Source organism: Balaenoptera physalus (assembly GCF_965194825.1).
Source record: "Balaenoptera physalus genome assembly, chromosome: 15".
Classification (NCBI taxonomy): Eukaryota; Metazoa; Chordata; class Mammalia; order Artiodactyla; family Balaenopteridae; genus Balaenoptera; species Balaenoptera physalus.
This window is the reverse complement of record NC_138894.1, coordinates 10,880,072-10,907,293: the sequence shown is the minus strand read 5'-3', so window position 1 is coordinate 10,907,293 and position 27,222 is coordinate 10,880,072. Positions and strand designations below refer to the sequence as shown.

The 27,222-nt window shown below is 41.9% G+C and overlaps 1 long non-coding RNA gene across 5 annotated transcripts in view; it reads right to left on the bottom strand.

Annotated features, from left to right (window-relative positions):
• LOC309644048 overlaps window positions 1-27,222 on the bottom strand; it is a 51,190-nt gene that overhangs the window by 12,264 nt on the left and 11,704 nt on the right. For 2 of the 5 annotated variants that reach the window (XR_014254206.1, XR_014254207.1), the window contains exon 1: window positions 7,417-10,495. This is a non-coding gene — a long non-coding RNA (uncharacterized lncRNA). Of the gene's footprint in view, window positions 1-7,416; window positions 10,496-10,521; window positions 10,804-27,222 lie in introns of those variants that run through there. The other 3 variants (XR_014254204.1, XR_014254203.1, XR_014254205.1) reach the window with 3 other exon arrangements.

Genomic DNA, 27,222 nt, shown 5'->3' with positions numbered 1-27,222 from the left:
TTCGAATGTTGGTGCGTTTAATGTTGCCCCAGAGGTCTCTAAGATTGTCCTCAATTCTTTTCATTCTTTTTTTTTTATTCTGCTCTGCAGTAGTTATCTCCACTATTTTACCTTCCAGGTCACTTATCCGTCTTTCTGCCTCAGTTATTCTGCTACTGATTCCTTCTAGAGAATTTTTAATTTCATTTATTGTGTCATTCATCATTGTTTGTTTGCTCTTTAGCTCTTCTAGGTCCTTGTTAAACGTTTGTTTTATTTTCTCCATTCTATTTCCAAGACTTTGGATCATCTTTACTATCATTACTCTGAATTCTTTTTCAGGTAGACTGCCTATTTCCTCTTCATTTGTTTGGTCTGGTGGGTTTTTACCTTGCTCCTTCATCTGCTGTGTATTTCTCTGTCTTCTCATTTTGCTTAACTTATTGTGTTTGGGATCTCTGTTTCGCAGGCTGTAGGTTCGTAGTTCCTGTTGTTTTTGGTGTCTGCTCCCAGTGGGTAAGGTTGGTCCAGTGGGTTGTGTAGGGTTCTTGGTGGAGGGGACTGGTGCCTGTGTTCTGGTGGATGAGGCTGGATCTTGTCTTTCTGGTGGGCAGGACTGCATCCGGTGGTGTGTTTTGGGGTGTCTGTGAACTTATTATGATTTTAGGCAGCCTCTCTGCTAATGGGTGGGTTTGTGTTCCTGTCTTGCTAGTTGTTTGGCATAGGGTGTCCACCACTGTAGCTTGCTGGTCGTTGAGTGTAGCTGGGTCTTAGCGTTGAGATGGAGATCTCTGGGAGAGCTTTCGTCATTTGATATTACATGGGGCTGGGAGGTGTCTGGTGGACCAATGTCCTGAACTCGGCTCTCCTACCTCAGAGGCTCAGGCCTCACACCCAGCCACAGCACCAAGACCCTGTCAGCCACAAAGCTCAGAAGACAAGGGAGTAAAAAGAGAACGAAAGAAAGAAAATAAATAAGTAAATAAAATAAAGTTTTTAAAATAGAAAAAAATTATTGAAAATAAAAAAGTAATAAAGAAAAAAGAAAGAGAGAAAGAAAGAAGAGAGCAACCAAACCAAAAAACAAATCCACCAATGATAACAAGCGTTAAAAACTATACTAAAAAACAAAACAAAACAAAAAACAGACAGTCAGAACCCTAAGACAAATGGCAAAAGCAAAGCTATACATACAAAATCACACAAAGCATACACATACACACTCACAAAAGGAGAAAAAAGAGAAAAAAATATATATATATAAATAAAAAAAGGAAGAGAGCAACCAAATCAATAAACAAATCTACCAATGATAATAAGCCCTAAATACTAAACTAGGATAAACATAAAACCAGAAACAACTTTGATGCAGAAAGGAAACTCCAAGTCTACAGTTGCTCCCAAAGTCCACCGCCTCAATTTTGGGATGATTCATTGTCTATTCATACGTTCCACAGATGCAGGGTGCATCAAGTTATTATGGAGACTTAATCCACTGCTCCTGAGGCTGCTGGGAGAAATTTTCCTTTCTCTTCTTTGTTCGCACAGTTCCTGGGGTTCAGCTTTGGATTTGGCCCTGCCTCTGCATGTAGGTCACCTGAGGGTGTCTGTTCCCCGCCCAGACAAGACGGGGTTAAAGGAGCGGCTTATTAGGGGGCTCTGGCTCACTCAGGCCGGGGGGAGGGAGGGGTACGGAATGCGGGGCGAGCCTGTGGCAGCAGAGGCCAGCGTGATGTTGCAACAGCCTGAGGCATGCCATGTGTTCACCCGGGGAAGTTGTCCCTGGATCACGGGACCCTGGCAGTGGTGGGCTGCCCAGGCTCCTGTGCGGGGAGGTGTGGATAGTGACTTGTGCTTGCACACAGGCTTCTTGGTGGCTGCAGCAGCAGCCTTAGCGTCTCATGCCCATCTCTGGGTTCTGCACAGAGCCGTGGCTTGTGCCTGTCTCTGGAGCTTGTTTAGGAGGTGCTCTGAATCCCCTCTCAATGGTCTCTTGCCTCTTTGTCAGTTCCAGACTTTTTCCCGGTCTCCCACCCGGCTTGCTGTCGTGCACTAGCCCCCTTCAGGCTATGTTCACACATCCAACCCCAGTCCTCTCCCTGGGGTCTGACCTATGAAGCCGAAGCCTCAGCTCCCAGCCCCCAGCCACCCCAGCAGGTGAGCAGACAAGCCTCTCGGGCTGGTGAGTGCTGGTCGGCACCGATCCTCTGTGTGGGAATCTCTCCACTTTGCCCTCTGCACCCCTGTTGCTGTGCTCTCCTCCGTGGCTCTGAAGCTTCCCCCCACACTGTCACGCCCCGCCTCCACCAGTGAAGAGCTTTCCTAGTGTGTGGAAACTTTTCCTCCTTCACAGCTCCCTCCCAGAGGTACAGGTCCCATCCCTATTCTTTTGTCTCTGTTTCTCCTTTTTTCCTTTGCCCTACCCAGGTACATGGGGAGTTTCTTGCCTTTTGGAAAGTCTGAGGTCTTCTGCCAGCGTTCAGTAAGTGTTCTGTAGGAGTTGTTCCACATGTAGATGTAGTTTTGATGTATTTGTGGGGAGGAAGGTGATCTCCACATCTTATTCCTCCACCAACTTGAAGGCGCCCCCTATATTTTCCATTCTTTCTGAGGCAATCTTGGAAAGTCTGTTTTTCAAGGAATTGTCCCTTTTCATCTAAATGTCTAAGTTTATTGGCATAAAGTTATTTTTAATATCTTTTCATTATCTCCTTAATGTCTACAGGATCTATATTTTGGTGTTTTTATGCTTTCTTTCTATTTTTTTTTTTTTTTTTTTATCTTTGGCCTTCAGCCTTTTTTTTTTTTTTCGGTTTTTGGTTTTTCGTTTTTAAGGTAAGAAGTGGATTTATTTAGAGATATACACATTCCATAGACAGAATGTGGGGCCTTTAGCCTTTTAATGATGTACCTAGGTGTGGTTTTCTTTGTACTTATCCTACTTGGATTCTTGTATCTATGACTTGATACCTTTCATCACTTTTGGAAAATTAATAACCAGATTCTCTGCAGCCACATCCTCTCTCTTCTCTCTTTCTGGGACTTGAATTCCATGTATGTCAGACTTCTTTTTTTTTTTTTTTTACTATGTCCTGTATGTGTCTTACACTTATTTCTCCTATTCTTTGTTTTTCCTTTCAGAATTTCAACTGACTTATTTTTCAATTTCCTAATTCCCTCTTCTGTGTGTAATCTGCTGTTGTTCTTGTGGGGAAGGGTGATCTGATACAAACTACTCCATCATACTGGCAATATCTCTGAATCACTTAAAATTATTTGGTTATTTTAATTTCACTAGCTCGCTTTTCTCAATTCTCTCTTCCTTTTACCTTATTGTATTTTCCAGCTAAGCCCTCTTCTCTTGTGTGCCGCATCTGTTTGAGTCTTCCTTTCTGTAGTGGTTTTGCTTTTTATTCCTCTGCTTGCCTATGCTCTGCTGACTCATATTCCGTCTTCCTCTGTGCCTTACCTTGTCTTTCCTGGACTCTTCAATATTGCTTTGTGCTCTTCCTTTTTTCTTTTGGCTGCGTTGGGTCTTCGTTGCTGCGCATGGGCTTTCTCTAGTTGCGTCAAGCGGGGGCTACTCTTTGTTGTGGTGTGTGGGCTTCTCATTGTGATGGCTTCTGTTGTGGAGCATGGGCTCTAGGCATGCGGGCTTCAGTAGTTGTGGCACGTGGGCTCAGTAGTTGTGGTTCACGGGCTCTAGAGCACAGGCTCAGTAGTTGCGGCACACGGGCTTAGTTGCTCCGCGGCATGTGGGGTCTTCCCGGACCAGGGCTCAAACCCATGTCCCCTGCATTGGCAGGTGGATTCTTAACCACTGCGCCACCAGGGAAGCCCATGTGCTCTTCTTTTTTCATAAGCAAATACTTCACTCATTTTTTTCTAAAATTCCTGGAACTATGTTTAGTCAACTTTTCATCTGTTCTGTGGCAACAGCCTTTTTGGTAATTGTTTTTCACTGGCCACTTCCCCACTGTTACTTTCATCTTTATCTTCATGTGCTATCTTTGTTTATATTCTGTGGCTTAACAAAAATTAATACTCTTTTATAAAGAGATGGAGTCTGCCTGGAGGTTTAAATTGCAGAAGGGCTGGTGCCATTTCCCAGGGTAAACGCGGTTGAGTGTGAGAGTTCTTATTTCCTTTATCTCTCCTCAGTCAGATAAGACTGCTCACACCCTTCTGTGTCACTATCAGAATGCAAACGTGGCCCATCTGTGTCCTTCCTCATCCAGTTCCACATTTCTTATTTGTCAAGACTTTAGATTTAACCACTCTACAGAATCTCCAGCCACAAACCTGTACTGTTCCCATTATTCCAAAAAGAGGCCATTGGTTTTGTCCCTTAGGGTGTGTCACTTACTTTGAGGAACCAGGCTTTCCTGCGTTTGAGTGACATTTCCAACAGTGGCTATCCTCTCTCATTATCTTCCCACGCGCCTACTTGACCTTCACTGCACTTCATCTATTTTGGTTCAGGGTTACAGATGTCTCTTTATTTCTTTCAAGCTAGCGTTTTGTTCCTGTTTCTTATTCTCCTTCTTGCTTTTGGGTGATTTCTCAGAGAAGAGGGAAACTGCCCTCTTTATGCCACATTTTAAAACCAGAAGTCTCACCCTCAGGGAGTCTTTTGAATGCTACACTATTTTTAGTTTCAGTTCTGCATCACATATGATCTTTCAGAGTTGTATTAAACGGTGCTTAGGGAACTGAATTCAAGTTTAAATTCAATCTTGCCTGGTGTTACCAATGCAAATAACTCAATCAAAGAGACAATCAAATCATCAGAAACAGTCACACATGGCTAAACTTGCATAGGTGCAGGCAGTGACAATCCCATTAGAGTATAATCCTCTGCCTGGAAGCTAGTAAAAAAATTGGAAAAAATGGTGTATAACATTTAAACTGGGCCTGAAGAATGGTTAGAATCCAACTGGCTAGTAAGGAAGGTGAGTCCCTTCTGTGGAGCAGCATCAGTTTTTGCAAAGGCTGAAATTTTCACGTGGGTTTAGGAATCAAACAGCACACAGTCCAATTGGGAAGGAAAATAGAGTTCTAGAGCACATGGCACTTCTTTTTCTATTGAACAGGAAACCAATTCTTTAACTCAGAATGAAGCCTACCCCCAGCTGTCCAACACACCTTGTCTTCTCACTGTCCACAGAACAATGGCTGCATTCCACAGACTGTCATTCACAGCCCTTTACCCCATGAAGACAAACCGAAACTGTAGGAATTGGGTTAAATGACCTGTCAAATCTCTTTCATTCTGTGGACAAAGAATGTCCCCTGCCATATCAGTAAACAAAGGATGCTGCATCCGTCAAGCCATCAGCCACTGCAGCCGCCCCCCACTGTGCACCCTGAGGATGGAGAAAAGCCAGGATACTAGCCCTAGATAGCTAAGATGCATATAAAAGGAACGATTTCAATGAGCCCAGACTCTTGCATCTACCCATACATAGAAAAGTGCTACATTCATTAATTTGAGATGTCTGGTTTTCTTTTTTTTAATTAATTTATTTAATTTATTTATTTTTGGCTGCATTGGGTCTTCATTGCTGCGCATGGGCTTTCTCTAGTTGCAGCGAGCGGGGCTACTCTTCATTGCAGTGCACATGTTTCTCATTGTGGTGGCTCCTCTTGTTGCAGAGCACGGGCTCTAGGCATGTGGGCTTCCATAGTTGTGGCATGTGGGCTCAGTAGTTGTGGCTCGCGGGCTCTAGAGCACAGGCTCAGTAGTTGTGGTGCTCGGGCTTAGTTGCTCCACAGTGTGTGGGATCTTCCCGGACCAGGGCTCGAACCCATGTTTCCTGCATTGGCAGGTGGATTCTTAACCACTGTGCCACCAGGGAAGTCCCTGGTTTTCTTTAATTAACAGTAATCTTTGGATGTTCTGACTACCTAGTTTTTGCTGCAAAACTCCTATATATCTTGGCTCCTCCCTTACCTCTTTGGAGCTGCCCCTCAGAGCTATCTGAGAGGCTGTCTTCCAGGCTTAAGTTCTCAGTTTTGTCCTCCTAATAAAACATAATTCTCAACTTTTAGATTGTGCATTTTCTTTCCAGTCGACATTGCTATGATTTGATAGCATTCTCCCCCCTCTTCCCCCTCCGTATACGACTGTGTGTGTTGCTCAGCAAGCATGCCTCACCCTTTCCCATATCTGCCCATTGCTCATGCTAATTTCTCCACTTGGAATTCTTTTCTTACTATCAACTCTGCTGATAAAAAAATCCTGCTTATCCTTCAAAGCCCCACAGGCCTTTCCTGATTCCCCGACCAGATATGAACTTGCTTTCTACCTCTTGGACTGAATTTTTCACAATCTTTTCAGACCAGGTACCACTCCCCAGGGAGGCAAGGACTCCTGTGACACCTCAAGTCATCCCTCTGTCCTTGGGAAAGTGTCTCCAAAACCAGCCTTCAAACTCTTGCTCTCATGTTTCCCTCTTTTATGACCTAGCCTTGGAAGTGAAACACCATCATTTCTGCCATATTGTCTTGGTCCCACAGACTAATCCTGATTTAATACGGGAACCATGCAAGGGCATGAATACCAGGAAGCTGGGCTCAGTGGAGGCCACCCTGGAGGCTACCACACCTACTTACCTGGGGTTTCTCTTCGTGCAAGTCACTCATCTGTCTAGACCTTGTTCTCTCATTTATAAATAATAACACCTCCTAGGAATTTGTGGAGATTAAATGCTTATAAAGTGGTTTGAGCTGCTTCCCCCTCCCCGACCCCGGACAAACATTACCCAGGACCCTTCTAGGGAAGTCAGTTGCAGCCTCTCTCCCTGAAATGCTCCAACCCTCTGCTCTCCTCTCCTCCCCTCTTCATCCTCCTCCCTCCACACCAGGAGGAATATTTTCAAACCATTCCTCAAACCTCACTCCTCCCAAACATGATGTCTATGCTTCAGTCCTCCACATTCCCCTAAGGACCCAGGCTTTAGAATCTAAAAGTCGGGAAGAACCTTGCTAGTATTTTTTCCCCTATTCTATCATACATTTGACCATATCAGGGCTGATCATTTACTTGGAAGGAATTACCAGGAAAGTGAAAAAAGAAAAAAAAAAAATCTATATTTAAAAAAAATATATATATGTGTGTATATATATATATTATATATATATATATTATATATATATATATATATATATATAATATATATATATATATATATAATTTAAGAAACCTTATTTTACCAGGGGGTTAAACAGAGGATAAAATACAATTTCAGAGGAGTGGCTCCTAACCCTGACTGGCTTCCTGGAGGAGGTGTGTTACCGAGTCCAAGCTCATACTGCTCACCTCACCACAGGCCAATAAATTGAGAAATGAGTTGTTGGGCCAAGGAATAGTGACTTTACTTGGAAAGCCAACAGACAGAGAAGATGGTGGACTCGTGTCCCAAAGAACCATCTTACCTGAGTTAGAGTTCAGGCTTCTTTTATACTAAAACGGGAGAGGGTGTGGTTGGTTATTGCAAACTTCTTGGCATCAGAATCCTTCCTTCTTGTAGCTGTCCACATAGGTCAGGTCACAATGTTCCTGTAAACCTCCAACAAGACAAATGTTACTCTCTGTCCTTCAACTTTTTATCTCTGTAAGGATGGAAAAGTGTTATACCTTTAAAGTTTACAGCCTTGAGGATGGGTTCTCCTGTATATTTCAGGCCATAGTCAACATTCTTAACTTGTAGCAAAAGCAATAGAATAAAGATTAAAGTAAAAGAAACAGATCCAATTGGAGTCAGATTTGTTTTTTCCCTATTACAGTGAAGGTCAGGTGCAAATGAGAGTTACTCATTGTATTAGTTTCTTAGGGCTTCCCTAACAAAGTACCACAAACTGGGATGCTTAAAAAAACAGAAATTTATTGTCTCATGGTTCTAGAAGCTAGAAGTCCAAAATCAAGGTGTGGGCAGGGCCATGCACCCCTGAAGCCTACAGGGGAGTCATCCTTCCTTGCCTCTTCCTAGCTTCTCGTGGGTTGCTGGCAATCTTTGATGTCCCCTGGCTTGCAGCTGCATAGCTCCAATCTCTGCCTTCATCGTAACGTGGCATTCTCTCTGTGTGTCTGTGTCTTCACACGCTGTCTTCTTACAAGAATACCAGTCACATTGGTTTAGAAGCCGACTCCAGCATGACCTCATCTTAACTGCTAACATCTACAATGATCCTCATTCCTAATAAAGTCACATCCTGAAGTACTGGGGGTTAAGACTTCAGCAAATCTTCTTTAGGTAGGACACAATTCAATCCACAATACCCGGGGAAGAACAGGAGCAGGTCCTGGATTGGGTAAAGGCTCTTTGGGTAGAAAGTGCCTGTGTAAACTCATGTAGGTGGAAAACATTTCTGCCCTTGCTGCCACCAGGGATTGGGCCTGGAGATGATATGGGATGAGCCAGGGAGGTGGGTTGGTCCAAGAGGTCATGGGAAAAGGGATAAGGAGGCTGTGGGATCTGGGTGACCCAAAGTGAATCAAAGACAATGGTTAGATTGTCCAAGGAAGATGATCCCTAATGGAAGCTGGGAACAGCAGGGAACAAAGAAAGCAAATAAATCAGCCAGTTTAGATTCCCAGGTGCTCTTCTAAGTTGAAACACTTAAAAAAATTGATAAAATTAGTTAGAATGGCAGGGAGAGGGAAGCCCAAGCAGAGGCTTCAGATGCCAGTATATGGGCTAGTTATAGAAACAGATTTCCGGGAGCACATTCTTGGAAACTTCTGAAGATGGGGTGTGTTGTTAGGGTACAGCGCAGAGAAACACCTAACCTCTTTGGAAAGTATCAATGGAACGATTTTTTTCTCTGGTGGGAGGCAGAGATGGGGGTCTGTGTGCTCTGCCTGGACCCCACTTCTGCTCCTTCTCATGGTTTCATCTCCTTCCCCAAGTGGCTTAAACCATTTGAGGTCAACCCTTTGGCTTCAATAACATCTCGAGGCCTCACTTTCGACACAGCATACTCCTTCTACGTCAGCCAACACCCACATTTTGTTCCATTTGGTTTGGCTATTTTTAAAAGTCACTCTGCAACTTCAAAGTGACCGCTTGCTATCTTGTGAGCAAAACTTGCCCACGATGAAAGGCAGATCTCACACGGACTGCTTCGTTCAGCAATTTAGGCGAGTTTGGAGAGACATTGTCTGTTCCTGTGAGTACTATAAATTTTTTCAAATTCATTCAATCTTTCAACAATGACTTAAGTGTCTACTACATGCCATAACATGAAACATTCTGCCTTTCCTGAGGAATTACTCACCTAGCTTGAAAGCTTTAAATGTGTGACATCTTTAGGGAGGTGTTTTAGTTTAAAATACTTTTGTCTTAGTGTGTTTCTTTCCCTCCAACCTGACCCTTTTTCTCTTTCACTTTTTAAAAAATTGAACAGAGATAATACAAAAATTCATTCTAAATTAGAAGTGAAATTTCTTCTTCCAAACTCAGTACTAAGAAAAATATTATCAGCTAGGAGCCTTAGGCTAATGAAGGAAAGTTGTTTCTTAGTTCAGAAGACTTGTTCTTATCAAAGAGACATCAAAGAGATGCTGTCTCACTTTAAAGAAACCACCAACACAAGTTTATTTTGTTTGGTTTTTAAAGAGGAGCAAAGGATGATTCTCAAAAACATTACAGTGAGCAAAAGAAGCCAGGCACGAAAGAGTATATGTATATGAAATTCTAGCAGAGTCGAAACTAATCTACAGTGACAAAAAACAGATCAGTGTTGGCCTGGGGCTGGGGCTGAATTGACTGCAGTGAGTCAGTTAGCGGGAACTTTTTGGGAGAACAGAAATGTGCTATATCATGATTGTGACAGCGATTACACAGATATATACACTTGTCAAAACTCATCAAGCTATACATTTATTTACATGCAAATTATACCTCCATAAAACTGATTTAAAAACAAAAACATAAATGCAATCTGGAGCTGGGATCTGAATGGACAGGAATTCTCAAGGGAATGATAAAGTATATGTTTCTCTTTTTTTCTTTAAAGAGCTTTATCGAGGTATAATTTATGTATCATAAAAGTCACCTATTTAAGTGTACAATTCAATGCCTTTTAGCAAAGGTACAGAGTTGTGCAACCATTACCACAATTCAGTTTTAGAAGATTTCCATCACCCCAGTAAAATCCCTCATACCCACGTGCATCAGTCCCATTGGAGCATTTGTTTTATTGTGACTTTTGAGGAAGTGGGTTAAGCAAGTATCTTAAGTTGTCGGAGCTCATTTGCTAGGGACCTGGAGGACTGTAGCCATAGTGAGCTTGGCTGTGGGTGCAGCCTCCGGTCACTTCGGGGTCCCCACAGAGGCAGGCTCTTCATCTGTGCTTTAATTTTTTCTGCGAACACAGTCACAAGCATATTCTCTATGCCCCTCCATGGACTGCAAATGGACGGGCATAAGGAAGCCTATGGCTGTCCTTTGGGTGCATTCTGCTGCTCTCAGTGCCCCAAGGTCTGCCGGTCACGGGGCAGCAGAACCCCCTTACCCCAGCTGCCCCTGCCCGGCTCACCTGCTTCCCTTCTGTGCCCAGGCTCGAGTGCATCGCCTCTGTTCCTGCCAGCTGTCTGGGAGCAGGCCCAGGAGGAGCTTGTCCTACCGGTCAGCTGTTGCTGGAAGCAGCACCAAGAGCAGCGCTGAATATCCCCAGAGCAACACAAGTCAGTGGAGAGACCACAGGAGAGATCATGGTAGACTTGGAGCAAAACAAAGCCCCACTTTGGACAGCAATAGTGTTTAATCTGAAAAGGCTTGCACATCCTCAGGCATATGGGGGTGACGCTGCAGCCTTGATCTGTGGAAGTCAAGGGTCAAAAGCCAGCAGAAGGTAACAACTTGGGCATCTCCTCCACGTTTCCATAGAAGGCCAGGGTTAAGAGATGCGCTCAGGACTACTTGTTATGTTCCTCCCAGTGGGTCTACTGAAGGAGTTTAGCAGTGAACAAAATTAACATAATTTATTCGTATATAGAATATCACAGATCTAAGAGTATGCGTTACAGCTCCTTCACAGGGAAGGCTGAGCTGAGGCTCTACGTAAGAGAGTCCATAGCTGGGTTGCATAGTTCTGAGCTGCAGAGCGGGTCAAAGACTGGAGGGTGCTGAGAGTGGTGTGGACAGACTGGGTGTCCCTGGGACGCTGCTTTTAGTATTACAGATACGTCTGAGTGTGCTGGAGCTTGTGTTAAGTGTGCCAGCAAGTTGCCCAGGGGCTCCATGCCTGTGCAAGTGGCCTATATACACAATTATGTTGGGACATTGCTGTCAAGACTGGCTACATCATGTGTGGGGCCCAGTGCAAGATGAAAATGTGGACCCCTTTGTTTACTAGGAGGAAAGGGCTTTTTCTTTTCTTTTGTGGTCTCTATATTCTCTCGACCTGATAAGGTGTTTTTTAATTCCCTTTTTAATGTACTTCACGCATGGGAATTTTCATGGGGCAAGTGCAGACCCTCCCAGATGCCCAGCACCCCAACCTACAATTCAGTGCATGGACAAGTGTGCTTGACCTCGACCTTCTCTGAGTCCAAGCCCAGCCCCCAGCAGGGGTGGAGGGCAGTAGTGGCTGCTGGGTGGGGATGGGGGATGGGCAACTGAGCTCTAGGTAGCTGGCAGGCAGCAGGAGGTGGGACTACATGTGAGCAGAGCCTCCAAGCCCCTGGCATGTGTTCCATTGTTCCACTGGACTTCAGTCACAAAACACAAATTCAAAGATCAAATCATTAAGAGTTTCAAGATGGCAACCACAGAACACTAAGCCCCAAGCGCGGGGCCCCCTTCTGAGCATGTGGCACTGTGTGGTCACACACTGGTCACAGGTCTATGCAGCCGACCTAGATTGCCATTTACCCTTTATCACTTTTGTCCAATCTCCCACTGGCAGGATTTACCTCCATGTGCCAGGAGCCCCTGCATAAGGTTTTGGAAAGGAGCTGGGTTGATGTTGGCATTCCTCCTTGCTCCCTGGAAAACTCAATCTTCATGAATTGAATTTTCCTCATCTACACTGTGTAAATAGCTTCCTTTCAGAGATGCTGTGAGGGTGAAATGACATAAGAAGAAAACATATATGTTTACATTTATGGTTGTATTATTTTTGAGGCTCTGGCGTCAAGCAAAATGCTTAAAATTGGGAGAAAAATTCTTTGTGGCCATGATCCCTGAGTCATTTCTGAGGGCAGTGCCAGCCACGTGCAATATTTTGATTCAAGGCTGTTTATCTTCCAGGTCTCCTTTCTATTTATCTATGTAACCTTCCCTCCAACTCGTAGCACACTCCTTCCCCTGCTGCCTGCCATCTTGTTCAGTGTCACTCAGCCTGGACTGCACTCCCTGGCAGTGGCCTATGGTTCACGCTCTCCTGATTCTCATCAAAATGTACCTGCTTAGCGCCCTACATGCTTAAGGCTCTGCAAGGTCTTCAGAGAGATTATGTGGTAATGTATTGATAATTCGAATTAATTTTCCATTGCTTTGGTAGACTGAGACATTAACGATATTTGCAATAAAGCAAATAACTTTAATATCTTAACCCAAGAAGTAAGTCAGCTAGGAATTTCAGAACCCTTAGAGCCATTGGGGGAGATATTTATGAATAGCTGAGAACACTGAACAACAGAGTTGTGAATAAAGCTGGCTTGCCTTTGGGATAGAAGAATCTTCACTCCAGAGAACAGCTGTAACACGAAGATCAGCGTGAGTCTGCTGAGTTCCTGGAGATTTTCTGGGCCAGAAGTGCAATTTCCAGGCACAGAAGCTGAATTTGGCCCTCTGACAGGCCTTGTTTGGTTGGGATTGCTTGGTTTTGTAAAATTTGAATGCAAACGCAATTAAGTGGGGTCAGCCTCTCTGGTTCACTGGAGGCCCCACCCCCCTATTGTCTGAATGGCTCCTCCTTGGCTGGGTCATTAGGCCACATGCTCATTGTAGAGACGAGAGGTTGGTTTGGTTAAATGAAAGGCCAAGGCCAGAGGGCCTGGCCCCAGCAAGGCTCTGCCCTGCCCCTCAGATCCTTTGTCAGTGTTTTGCAGGATGGTCCAGGTGTGCCTTCACTCCCAATGGCCAGGACCTGGAGTTTACCTTGCTTGGTGTACTAGTTTCTAAGGGCTGTCATAAATTGGATGGCTTAAGACAACAGAAATTTATTCTCTCCCAGTTAAGGAGTTTGAAAGTCCAAAATCAAAGTGTTAGTAGGGTTCGTTCCTTTTGGAGGCTCTGCAGGAGAAACTGTTCCACGCGTGTCCTAGCTTCTGGTGGGCTGCTGGTAACCCTTGGTGTTCACTCCTACTTCTGCTTCTGTCTTCACATGACATTCTCCCCTGTGTGTGTGCGTGTGTGTGTGCATCTGTTTTCACGTCTTATAAGGATACCAGTCATTGGATTAAGGCCCACCCTTATCCAGTATGATCTCATTTTAACTGATTATATCTGCAAAGATCCTATCTTCAAATAAAACGGTGAGGTTCTGGTAGACGTGCATTTTGGGGAGATACTGTGCAATCCAGCACCCCTGAGCTAAAGAAGAACCCAGAATGTCTAGGAATTTACGTCCCTGCAGTGGAAGTAGGTATAAATATTCCACCACCTGACTGTATAATTTGTAGGGCCCAGTGCAAAATGAAAATGTAGGGCCCCTTGTTAAAAAATTATTAAGAATTTCAAAATGATGGGAGCAGAGCATTAAACTAAGTATGGGGCCCTTCCGAGTGTGGAGCCCTGTATGACCATGGACTCCCGTGAAGCTGCCCCTGCCCCTTGCCTCTGATTAGGAAAACTCAGAGGGGACTCCTGCACCGTCTCCACTGCTCCCTGAGAGCTCAAGCCAACGTTACTCTGTGGATAATGCACCCTTGTTGGCTTCCTTCATTTCCCAGTCCCACTTCCTCACTCCCCTACTGGTTATTTACTTCCTAATACATCCCTTTCACCTAAATCCCCACCTCAGGTTTACTTTTGGGAACTGACTGTCAGACAGGCAGGGACAGCTCTGCTCTAATTGGATGACCATTGAAAAGGCCTTTGCAAGGCAACAAGGGCTTAAAGAAAGCGAGAGTCTCTATTCCTTTTATCCATATAAGAAAAACTTCCAAAATAAATCTTAAAGATACACCAGTGGACTTCCGGGAAGATAGAGTAGGTGCAATTTACCTATTCCTCCCACTAAGTATAACTGAAAGCCATTGACATTATACACAAAATAGACATAAGGAGACTCTGAAGCGTGGAGAGGAGAAGGCAGACTAGCTTGGGCTTCAGGATCCAAGAAATGACATGGTGGTGAGTTCCCCAGGTTTTTTTTTTTTCTTTCGACCTTTTACATTCCAGACTTAGAGTAGAAGATCATAGAAGCCTGGAAATGCCAATGGTGCAAACAAAAAAAAAAAGCCTCAACAGAGCCTGCTCTTTTAGCCAAAGGATCAGGAAAGGGACCACTTACAAGACAGGAAACTGTTAGACAATAACTGCTCTCCTCCAGCTAAATACTACAGAAAAGCCTGTGGCCCCACTCCCACCTATTCCAGCAAAGGCTGAGTGGGAAGCCTAGACCTCCACCCTTACCAGGTGTAAAGAAATGCCCCAACCACCCAAGTAGTGTTTCAGAAGCCTAGTGGAGAATCAGGATATTTGCTATTGCCCAGCAATAACTAGGCCACTCCCAGATGGTGTCAGTGGGGAGCAGTAAATGACAAACTCCTACTTCTCCCAGCCAGGGAGGTACAGCCTAGTGAGGAGCCAGAATTTTCACCCCCACGCAGTAGTAATGAAGAGCCCCATCACCCTTGAGTGTCAAAGGAGGCCAAATGGTGAACCTGGGCTCTACCCTCCCCTGCAGTAAGAAGGTGGCAACCTCACTTCTGCTGGAGTAGTGTCAAAAGAAGCCAACTAAAACAGAAGGTTTGAATAAGATCCAGAGTCTCATAACAATACTAAAAATGTCCAGGAGTCAATAAAAAAATCACTCATCATTGTATCAAGAACCAGAAAGATCTCAAACTGAGTAAAAAAAAGACAATAGATGCTAACACCAAGATGACAGAGATGTTAGAGTTATCTGATAAAGATTTTAAAGCAGCTGTGATAAAATACCTCAGGGAGCAGTTATGAAAATGCCTGAAGCAAATGAAAAAGTAGAAATTCTCAGCAAAGAAACAGAAGATATAAAGAAAAGCAAAATGGAAGTTTTACAAGTGAAAAGTACAAAAACCAAACACGTAATAGATAGGCTCAACATCAAAATGGATGAAATGGAGCAAAGAATATGTGAACATGAAGATAGAACAACAGAAATTACTCAGTCTGAGCAACAAAGATGAAATAGGCTGAAAACGATCAACACAGCCTCTGGAGTCTGTGGGATTATAACCTAAAATTTAATGCTATATCACTGGATTCCCAGAATGAGAGGAGAAAGAGAGCAAGGCTAAAATATTCCTGGAAGAAATAACGGCTGAAAACTCTCAAATTTGTTGAGAGATGTAAAACTACAGATTAAGGAAGCTGAGCAAACCCTAAATAGAATTAACATAAAGAAATCCATCCAGGACACAGTACTGTCAAAGTCTGAAAATCAAAGAGAAAGAAAAAAAATCTTGAAAGCATCCACAAAGAAATATCTTATCTATAGGGGGAAACCAATCTGAATGACAATATGGTGGCCAGAAGGAAGTGGCACAATATTTTTCAAGTACTGAAAGAAAAGAATTGTTAACCCAAAATCCTATATCCAGTGAGAATTTTCTTTAAAAATGAAGAGGAAATCAAGACACTTTCAGATGAAGAAAAACTGAAGAAATTTGTTGCCAGTAGAGCTAACCTAAAATAATGAATAAAGTAAGTTCTCTAAACAGAAAGGAATAATGAAAAAAAGAACCTTGGAAAAGCAGGAAGAAAGAGCACAGAAAAAATATAATATATTCTCCTTCTCGTCTCGATTTTCCTAAATTATGTTTGATGACAGAAACAAAAATTGGAGCACTATCTGATGTGGTTCTAAAAGTACGTAGAGGAAATATTGGAGAACATTGTATTGTTAGTGGGAGAGAGCAAAGGGCCATAAAGGGAAATAAATTTCTATGCTTCACTCAACTGGTAAAATGAGAATAGGACACTGTGACAATTTATGTATGTATAATATAACACCTAAATCAGCTACTAAAAAAAGCTATAAAAAGAGATACACTCAAAAGCATTATAGATAAGTCAAAACAGAATTTTGAAAAATGTACAACTAAATCAAAGGAAGTCAAAGAAGAAAAAGAAAACAGAGGAATGAAAAACAGAAAAAACAGAAAACAAAAAATAAATGGCAGACTTAAGTCCTAAGACTTGTCCTAATACCATGCTAATCAAAGGAAACCTGGATGAATTAGTTTGCTAGAGCTGCTGTAACAAAATACCATAGGTAGGTGGCCTGAACAACAGGAATTTATTGTCTTCCAGTTCTGGAAGCCTGAAGTCTAAGATTAAAGTGTCAGCAGGACCATGCTTCCTCTGAAGGTTCTAGGAAAGGATCTGTTCCAGGACTCTCTCCTAGCTTCTGATAGGTCCTTGGCTTGTGGCAGCATAATTCTAATCTTCACTTGATGTTCCCCCTGTGTACATATCTGTCTCCAAATTTCCTCTTTCTATGAAGACATCAGTTCTATTGGGTTAGACTCTCACCCTTCTCTGGTATGACCTCATCTTAAATAATTACATCTGCAGTGACACTATCTCCACATAAGGTCACATTCTGAGGTACTGGGGGTTAGGACTTCAACATTATTTTCGAGGACACAATTCAATTCATAACACTGGAGAAGCCATATTAATTTCAGATAAAGATTTCAAAGCAAGTTAAATTATCACAGATAATGATAAAAGGATCAATTCTTCAAAAAAACATAAAAGTCTTTAACATGAATATATGAGACCAAAACTGATAGAACTTCAAAGTGGAATAGAGAAATCCACTATTATAGTTTGGGATTCAATACCTCTCTGTCAGTAATTGACAGATCCAACAGTCAGAAAATAATTAAGGATAGAGTTAAACTGAACACCCATCAATCAATTGGATCGAACTGACATTTATAAAATACCTCATCCAACAACAACAGAATACACATTCTTCTTAAGCTTATTTGGAACTTTCACTAGAATGAAGATAGACCACATTCTAGGCCATAAAACATGCCTTGAAAAATATAAAAGAATAGAAATCATACAAAGTATTGTTTCAGACAACAATGGAATTACATGAGAAATCAATAACAGAGAGATGCCTGGAAAAATCCCCAAATATTTGAAGATTAAACAATACACTCCTAAATAACACACATGGGTTAAAGAAGTCTCAAGAGAAATTAAAAAATATCTTGAACTAAATGAAAATGAAATACAACTCATCAAAATTTGTGAGATGTAGCAAAAGCAGTGTTTAGAGGGAAATTTATAGCATTGAGTGCCATATTAGAAAGGAAGAAAGATCTAAAATCAATAATCCAAGGGACTTGGGAGGAAAAAATTATTACTAGAAACAGAAAGGGTCATTATATAATAAAAGGTCACTCCACTAAGAAGACATAGTAATCCTAAATATGTATGTACCAAATAACAGAGCTGCAAAAGATGTGAAGGAAAACTGATACAACTGAAAGGAGAAATAGACAAGTACATAATTACAGTTGGAACAATTGATAGAATAGACAGAAAATCAGCAAAAGTTTGGAAGTACTCAACACCATCAACCAAGAAGATCTAATTGATATTTATAGAAAACTGCACACAACAACAGCTGAATACACATTCTTTTCAAGTGCCCTCAATACATATACCAAGATAGATCACATTGTTGGCTATAAAACACACCTCCACAGCTTAAAGGAATTGAAGTGATAGAGTGTGTTCTTCAACAACAGTGGAATCAAGCTAGAAATTGACAATAGAAAGATAACAGGAAAATTTCCAAACTCTTGAACACTAAACAACACGCTTCTAAATAATCTACAGATAAAAGAGGAACTCCCAAGGGAAATTAAAAAATACATTAGATTGAAAGAAAATACAACTCAAAATTGTGGGACCCAACTAAAACAGTACTGAGAGGGAAATTTATAGCACTAAATGGAAACATTAGAAAAGATGAAATGCCTCCTATCAACAATCTAAGTTCCCACCTCAAGAACTTAGAAAAATAAGAGAAGATAAACCTGAAGCAAAGAGAAGGAAGGAAGTAATAAAGATCAGAGCAGAAATCAATGAAAATAAATTAGAAAAAAATAGAGAAAATCAAGGAAATAGAGCTGTTTCTTTGAAAAGATCGATAAAACGTAAAACCTCTGGCAAGACTGACAAGAGGAAAAAAAGAGCTAAGACATAAACTACCATTATCAGAAAGGAAACAGTGGATATCATTACAGACCCTCTACCTATTAAAATAATAATAAGAGAATACTACAAACAACTCTACCCACAAAAATTTGATAAAATGTGACAAGTCCTCAAAATACACGAACTACCACAACTCACATTTATGAAATAGCTCAACTGAATAGCCCTATAAATATTATGAAATCGAATTAATAATTTAAAATTTTCCCTCCAAAGAAAAAACTAGTCCCCCCAAATTCTACCAAAAGGTTAGAGATTTTACACCAGTTCTACACAATTTATGCTGGGAAGTGGAAGAAGAGGGAACATATCCCAATTTGTTTTATGAAGCTTGTATTACCCTGACACTAAAACCAGACAAAGACATTCGAAAAGAGAAGTTTATACTAATATCCTTCATGAATACATATGCAAAAATCCTTAACACAAGATTAACAAATAGAATTCGGCAATATATAAAAAGAAGTATACAATACAACCAAGTGAGGTTTATTCTAGGGATGCAAGACTGTTTAATTATCCGAAAATCAATTAAAGCAGTCCACTAAAATACCAGGAGAAAGAATAAAAATCACATGATCATACCAATGAAAGAAGAAAAAAAATGTTTAAAATCCACTTCATGATTAAAACTCTCAGAAAACTGAATATAGGGAAACTTCCTCAACTCGGTAAAGAACACCTAGAAAACCTTATAGCTTAGATTGTACTTAACGGTGAAAGACTGAATGCTTTCCCCCTGAGATCAGTAATAAGGCAAGGATGTCCACTCTCACCACTGTTATTCAGCATAGTGCTGGAAGGCTAGCCAGTATAATTAGGCAAGAAAAGGAAATAAAAGGCATACAGATCAGAAAGAAAGAGCTAAAACTGTCCCTATTTGCAGAGGACACTTTTGCCTACAAAGGAAACCCCAAGGAACCTACCAAAACCAAAAAACCAAAAAATTGTAATTAATAAGTGAGTTTAGCAAAATTGCAGGATGCAGATCAACATGCAAGGACATATATACACTACCAAATGTAAAATAGATAGCTAGTGGGAAGCAGCCACATAGCACAGGGAGATCAGCTCGGTGCTTTGTGACTACCTAGAAGGGTGGGATAGGGAGGGTGGGAGGGAGACGCAAGAGGGAGGCGATATGGGGATATATGTATATGTATAGCTGATTCACTTTGTTATAAAGCAGTAACTAACACACCATTGTAAAGCAATTATACTCCAATAAAGATGTTAAAAAAAATGTAAAACTTTTGCTATTCAAAAAAACCCCATTAAATGTATATCAAATCAAAAGAAAATCAATTGTATATTTGGATACTAGCAATAAACACATGGAAACTAAAAATTTAAATGCATTATCATTTACAATCATTAAAAAAAGAGAAATAGGTGTAAATCTAATACAACCTGTTCAGGACTTGTATACTGAAAACCACAAAACGCTCCTGGTTTATTCTTCTTTTTCAAATAGTTTTTAAATACCCAGTTCCTTTTCCTTTCCTTATATATTTTAGAATAAACACTTATACCTTGCTGGTAGGGATGTAAAATCGTACAGCAGAAAGACAGTGTGGCAGTTTCTTAAAAGACTAAACCTACAACCGCCAAGCAACCCAGCAATTGTCCTCACAGGTATTTTCCCTAAGGGAATGAAAATTTACAATCACACAAAAATATACAGGCATGTTTACAGCACCGTTATTTATAATAGAATACTTCATTTGGAACTTCATTCCAAAAATTGGAAACAACCCACATATCTTTCAACAGAGGAATAGTTAAGTAAACTATGGTACATCCATACCATGGAATTCTACTCAGCAATAAAAAGGAACAAACGATGGGTACACGCAACAACTTGGATAAATCCCCAGGGAGTTATGCTGTGTGAAGGAAGCCAATCCCAAAAGATTACATACTGCATGGTTCTATTTATGTAATATTCTTGAAATGACAAAATTATAGAAATAGAGAACAGAGTAGTGGTTGGCCAGGGTTTAAAGAGTGAGTGGGTGTGGGAGGGAAGTAGATGTGGCTATAAAAGTGCAATGTGAAGGATAATGGAGATGCTCTGTATGTCGATAGTATCCATGTCAATATCCTGGTTTTTATGCTGTAATATAGTTTTGCAAGATGTTACCTTTGCGGGAAAGGGCGTAATGGGTACCTGGGATCTCATTGTTTTATTTCTTACAACTGCATGTGAATCTACGATTATCTCAAAATTTAAAAAGTTTAATTAAAAAAAGAAAGGATGTACAAGGGGTTTTCAATAATGTTCCATTTCAGGCTTTAACTACCTTTGATTTTTCTTTTTTCTTTTTTTCCCCCACCTTTGCAGCAATTACTACAACTGTTCTGTGCCTTCCTAGACAAGGATTTCCACAGGAAAGAGGTAAGAAGTAGACCTTAAAGAAAGAACTCTATCTTTGATAAACAAACAAACAAAAATCTCACCCCAATATTTGTAAAAATGCAGGCTTCCCAGGTATTCAACTCCTCCATAAAATCTGAGAGTGTCAGGACCTTGTCAGTGTCCCTGTTTCTGCTGGTGTTGGCAGCTGCTTTGCCGCTGAATGGCCTGGCCCTCTGAGTTTTCCTCTACCAGTTCAGGGAGAGGAATATTCTGTGCTTCTTTGTGACAGTGGCCAAACTCCCACAGAGGCTGACAGTTTCATTCCGGATCCACTATACTCCGCCAGGCCACCAGTGGACTCTTAACTTCCTGGGTGGTGGTTGGCTTCTGTGTCATAACCAATTTTGATGCCAAGTTCACCTTCCTGTGCCTCATCATGAGAGAGCTACCTTCACCTTGTTCTTGCGCTGAGGTGTGAGTCTCAGGGCTATACTGTGAAGGTCAGCCATGACTCGAGGGTGTTGATGGCTTTCTTGTGTATCGTAGGCTGTTTCTGGAGATTGCAGACCTTGAACTCTGTTACGAAGGCTGTCCACTCTCCAACAAGCACACTTCAGAATGGTCACCATGAGCTTCTCTTTGTGTCTGAGTCTCATGAGTTTTTTCTATGGCAGCAGCCTGCTTAAAATCAAATAGACCGCATATCTGGAGGCCAAGAGGTGAATTTCAGGCCATGCTTTTTTTTTTTCACTGTAGTAATACTCCTTTTGTTCTTTGGAACTTACTGATCTATTTTCTTTCTTAAAGATCTTTTGGAAAGCAGGGAATGGGAATTAGATTTCTGTAAGAGAGAGCATGGGTTTTTCTTTCCTGGGCATCACCTTGTGTGTGATGACGTTTGGAAACATATTGGATCATGTGTTCTACGTCCTGATTTCCAGAAACACATTAGACGAACTGAGGGCCTAATGTATATGTTATGTCCTTCTAAGAGGTATCATGCAGGCACTAGAGGAAGACTCTGCCAGGACCACTGTAAAGTCATAATACAACATTTCTCAAACTGGGATCCCAGGGAATGGTGAATTTATAAGAAATTTTAAATGCTCGTGTTTTTATTTCAATGATAACCTCATAATACCCAATAAAAATACTAATGTCAACACGTTTGGGATCATCTGGAAGACTCCTTATGAAGATATCACCATCGGTTGCAGCGTCATTTGGAGCCATATTGTTTTAGGCTCAGGAGAAAAGAGCAAAGGAGAACATAATACATAAACAGTGCATTCTTCCAAAGTAAAGGCCACATGATGCCACGGCTTTAAAGAAAGTTTCACAAGAGTTCAAAGGGAGAGAATGGGAGAACGGAGTCATCAAACAGAACACAGTGGTAGAGGCAGTGCTCTGGAAAATTATATTCCAATTGTTAGCAGCAGTTTATGTCCAGCAAGGCAGTATTAGCCATTGCATTGACTTAATACTGTCCATTATTAATGAATAAAAGTAATTGAAATTTAATAATAAATTTTATTGGTTAAAATTTTATTGGATTTGTTGTTTTGCTTATTTCAAAATCTCTAAAATGACGTGCATCAGGAGTTTATATCTAGTTCTAAGTTTACATATTTAAGTACTATTTTGATTAATATAAAAACAATAGTGGAAGTTCACAAGAATGCTTTTCCTTTAAGCATTATGCTGTCATATAGAATAATTTTTGAACTGGAAAGTTCTTCAGAGATTTAGTAGAGAGGAAACTTAAACCCCAAGAGATTAAAGGATTTTTCCAAGGTCAGACAGCTAATCCCCAGCAAGGCTGTTATAGCACCAGCTCTCCTGGTGTCCAGCCTGGGCCCCCTTCCAAGGCATGGCTATTCAGAAAAGTGATCCAGGACAGTGGATTATTCAGCCCCAGATGGTTGGATGGAGATGTCTTCTCTAAAACAGAGGCTGGTTGCTTTACTTGTTCTTTCGCAGGCCCCTGACTCACAGAATACACCAACAGTGGTCCAAACACAATTGAAAAACAAGAAGTTTAGAGACTACATTGGACATCAGGCCCCACCCACCAAGGCCAGCATTCCCACCGACTCCACCTCTATTACATTTGAATAAGTGCAGAAGATGACAAATGAAGTGCTGAAGTGCTATTTTTAACATTTCTAAATGGGTGCCACAGATTGTATGCAATAGAAAATGGCTTACTCTATGGTTCTTTGCTGGTAGGTTCTCTTCTGCTTAAAAAAAAAAAAAAAGACCTATTTCTCTGAGGGCATCATTACTGAAGCAGGCTGATAAATTCTGAAATTTAAGTTTTTTAACCTTGAGTAGATGGTCAAATGACAGACTTTCAAGCTTTGAACTTGTGCTGTTTGTAGGTGAAACCCATCTGAAATATTCTAACATAATGTACAGTTCATTGGTTTTAGCTACCCGCCAAATGATATAGGAATGTCCCCAGGTAATTTCTAGGGGTGCCCAGGGGTACTTTCCAAGTACGTACATATACATCTAGTTAATTACCAGATGGTGCTGGCCACTTCTACAGTTTAATTTCCCCTGTGCCGGCCCTGTCTATTGGTTAGCCCCATCACCTCCATTTCCCAACTGTTTCTTAGGCCCACTCCTGCCCTGTTTCCTGCTGACTGTTTCTCTGAGAGCCCCACTCCTCCCATCTTGGTCAGGACCCCTGCATCTCTTCCATGGTATCTGCCTGGCCCGGGCTCCCAGAATTCGGCAGTTAAAGGATTTATAGCCTACTTTAAGATGATTCAGTGCAGACGGTGTAGTGACATTCACTTTTTCTTCCCCCAGGGCTGTTAGTTACTGTTGGAAGCTCCCTAATCAGGAATATACTCTCTGTATCCACTGGGGTCAGGGCTTCTTCACCTGGAGTCTGTTGACCTCGCAGGAGGCCAAGGATAGCATTCAGCAAGTCTGTCCATTTGGATGGGGAAAAAAATTACATCTTCACTTTCACTATCCTCAAGCTGAAAAAATGCATTTCCCTTCATTGTGAAAGTAGGTAGCAAACCGCGGTAGAAGGAAAGTACCAAATCTTCTGCCACAGCAGATGCCTCAGGTATTTGCATGGATGTTACAATTGTTATAGACATCACCAAATATTGTTTATACTCATCATTACTTTAAAATCACAATAATTATTAGACCTTCCACTAGATCTTGTTAAAGTGTTACTGACACAAAAATTTTGAGAACTGCATTTTAATAGATTTGATTGCATTTACAATCTATGTATTTTATTTTATTCATTTGAAAGCTTTTTTTTTCCCTGAGAAGGGGTCCATGGTTTTCCCAGACTGCCAAAGGGGTCCGTGGTACAAAATACTTAAGAAACCCTGCCCTAGAGGGTTAATTAACACAACAGATATTAGAAATTATTTTTTCCCCAGATAATCAGAGCTGTTCAAATTATGAGTCTGGTCTTTTCATAACTGGGGCACAAGAATCAGAAGACCTCGCTGTCTAACCACTTGCCAGTTAGACCAAGATCTTGGACCGCACTTGGTCTACCTTTTACAAAGGACATTCTCTCCTGGCTTACTCAGAAGCCTGGCTGGTCCTGTAGTGAGGACACTGCTGTGTTGGCTTTGGAGTGACCCTTTCTGGAAAGGTGTGTGTCATGATTGAATTGTGTCCTCCAAACTATGTTGAAGTCCTCACCCCTGGTACTTGTGAACATGACCTCCTTGGAAGCAGGGTCTTTGCAGATGAAATCAAGTTAACATGAAGTCATACTGAAGTCTAATCCAATATGACTGGTGTCTTTTTTTTTAATTAATTAATTAATTAATTTTTGGGTCTTTGTTGCTGCGCACAGGCTTTCTCTAGTTGTGGCGAGCGAGGGCTACTCTTCATTACGGTGCGCGGGCTTCTCATTGCGGTGGCTCCTCTTTGTTGCGGAGCACGGGCTCTAGGCATGTGGGTTTCAGTAGTTGTGGCACACAGGCTCAGTAGTTGTGACACGGGCTCTAGAGCGCAGGCTCAGTAGTTGTGGCACACAGGCTTAGTCGCTCCGCGGCACGTGGGGTCCTCCCGGACCAGGGCTCGAACCCGTGTCCCCTGCATTGGCAGGTGGATTCTTAACCACTGTGTCACCAGGGAAGTCCCATGACTGGTGTCTTTATAAGAAGAGGAGAAGAGACACATAGGAAGAAGACCATGTGATGACGGAGGCAGAGATGGGAGTGATGCAATTGCAAGCCAGGGAGCATCAAAATTGCCAGCCACCACTGGAAGCCAGAGAGAGGCAAGGAAGGATCCCACCCAGCGTCTCAGAGGGAACAGACCCTGCCAACACCCTGGTTTCAGTCTTCTAGCCTCCAGAACTATGAGAGAATACATTTCTGTTGTTTTAAACCACCAAGACTGTGGTACTTTGTTAGTGCAGCCCTAAGAAGCAAACTCAGTGTTTGTCAGAGTATCTAAGAAAGAGAGTGGAAACTTCACTGAAGTCACAAAACCAGTTGTGTGACTTTTGGAGCCTAGTTGCTAATAAGGTTTGTACATGTGGCAGAATCTAATCTGAGCCTAACGCTGATTGTTAGGTACCATCTGATCGTGAGGTTGTGGGGAAGGAAATATATAGCAGCCACCCATTTCCAACTGGCAGAGCCTAGAGATACCCAAAATAGCAGTAAAATTGTTGGTCCTCCGGGTGAGCTTAGCTCCGTTGAAAACAGAATACCTCTCCCTTTTTGCGTTACACTCAGCTAAAGCTGCCCCCATCTCACAAACATTTCAAGTGAAACCATCTCCTTACATTTTTACTCATTGCCCCTTCTTTCCCTGGGGCTCAAACTCAACTCCAGGGAAGGTAGGGTGGGGACCAAACTCATGGGCAAAATCTATGCTGGTTCCATGTCACTGTGTCTCCCTTTTCCTTAGGGTGAGTTCTCTCCCCAGGAGAGCTCAGTCCCTTCCACAGGGACGTATACAAGTCTACCCAGTGGGTTGCTAGCCCTCCACCTGGTACACTTCCCGGGAGTGGGCAGGGTCCTGTCAGGACCCTCTTCTTTATCAACATAATAGCCTATTTACCGGAGAAGTCAAACTAGATTAGGGTACCAGTTCAGACACGCATTTTAGAAGATGCTTTGAGCTCTTAAGCAGAAGTGTTCTGGGGCCTTGACCTTCTTAATTCCCTGATTTGGGCACTCAAGAAAGGGGTGGTGGAGGATGGAGAATCTGTAGGGGCAGGGACATCTCGTTGCTTGGAGCTCCATGCCTCTGAAGTCCCCATTTCCTTCATGTTTGGCTCTGAATCTACGTCCCAGACAATTCTTCCTTCCACTAAGACGTCTGCGTTCTGCTCTTGCCTAGAAATGTGTACTGAAGTCTACTTCTGCGCCCAATATATTCATATCCTTTAAAACATATATCCATATATATATATATATATATAACCTTTAAAATACACTAGAGCATTCCTAAGAGCCACCCAATCTTTCAATAAATAGTTTCTCCCAGACCAAATACAAAGTCAAATATTAACCTGCATAAATCTATATACATGTAATCCAATCTTCAAACATTAGAAAAATCGCCCTCAACCTTGAAGGAAGAAGAAGAAACTTCTTCCATTCCAGAAGAAGAAACTCTGCAAGTCCTTTGGTCCCACACAAAAGCTTCTTTAAAATACCTAGACTTGCCCCCAAACCAAGTTTTCAGTGGAAGAAAAAGCTGTGGCTCAAAACGTCTGTGAACCAGCCCTTCATGTTACTAAACTACCTGCCTCCTCCCTCTGCTATTTTTGGCCAGTGAACCAGCTCCCATTTATTGATTGATTGAGATATAATTCACATACCATAAAATCCATCTGTGTTTAATATATTCACAGAATTGTGTAACCATCAGCACTATCAAATTCCACAACATATTCATCTCCGCAAAAAGAAACCCTCGGCCCGTTAGCAGTCACTTCCCATTCTCCCCTCCCCCCAGGCCTTGCAGCCACTAATTTAATTTCTGTCCCTTTGGATTTGCCTGTTCCTTTATCTTTTTTCAACCCTCTTCCAATCCCAGTTCTACTGAATTTACACTTCTTTAGTGAAGGCCTAGTGAGCGGGGAAGCTCTGTGCTCTGACTTTGAAAGGCCAATCGTATTCAGTTCTCTTTGCTCATCGTGTAAAGAAAGAGGAGCAGGTGCCTGTACAGATGGCCAGGAGGGCTGGGAGTCGGGTGTTAGGGAGGCGTGGTGGAACAGCACAGGCCCAGTGGCAGAACACCCAGCACCCTGACTTTGTCAGCTGAAGTCACACATGCTTCATTAGCAAGAAGGCTTTGATAACCATGGAGAATGTTTGCCAAGCTCAGGAACCTTTGTTTCTAATTCCTGGAGAGTTGCTGTGGGTGGTTGCTAACTTTCAGTGCAAACAGAAACAAACTTAAATGTCCATAGAATGCCTGGAAACTTGATTCTCTTGGGTACAGTCCACTTGGGCCCCATTCGTCCTCATG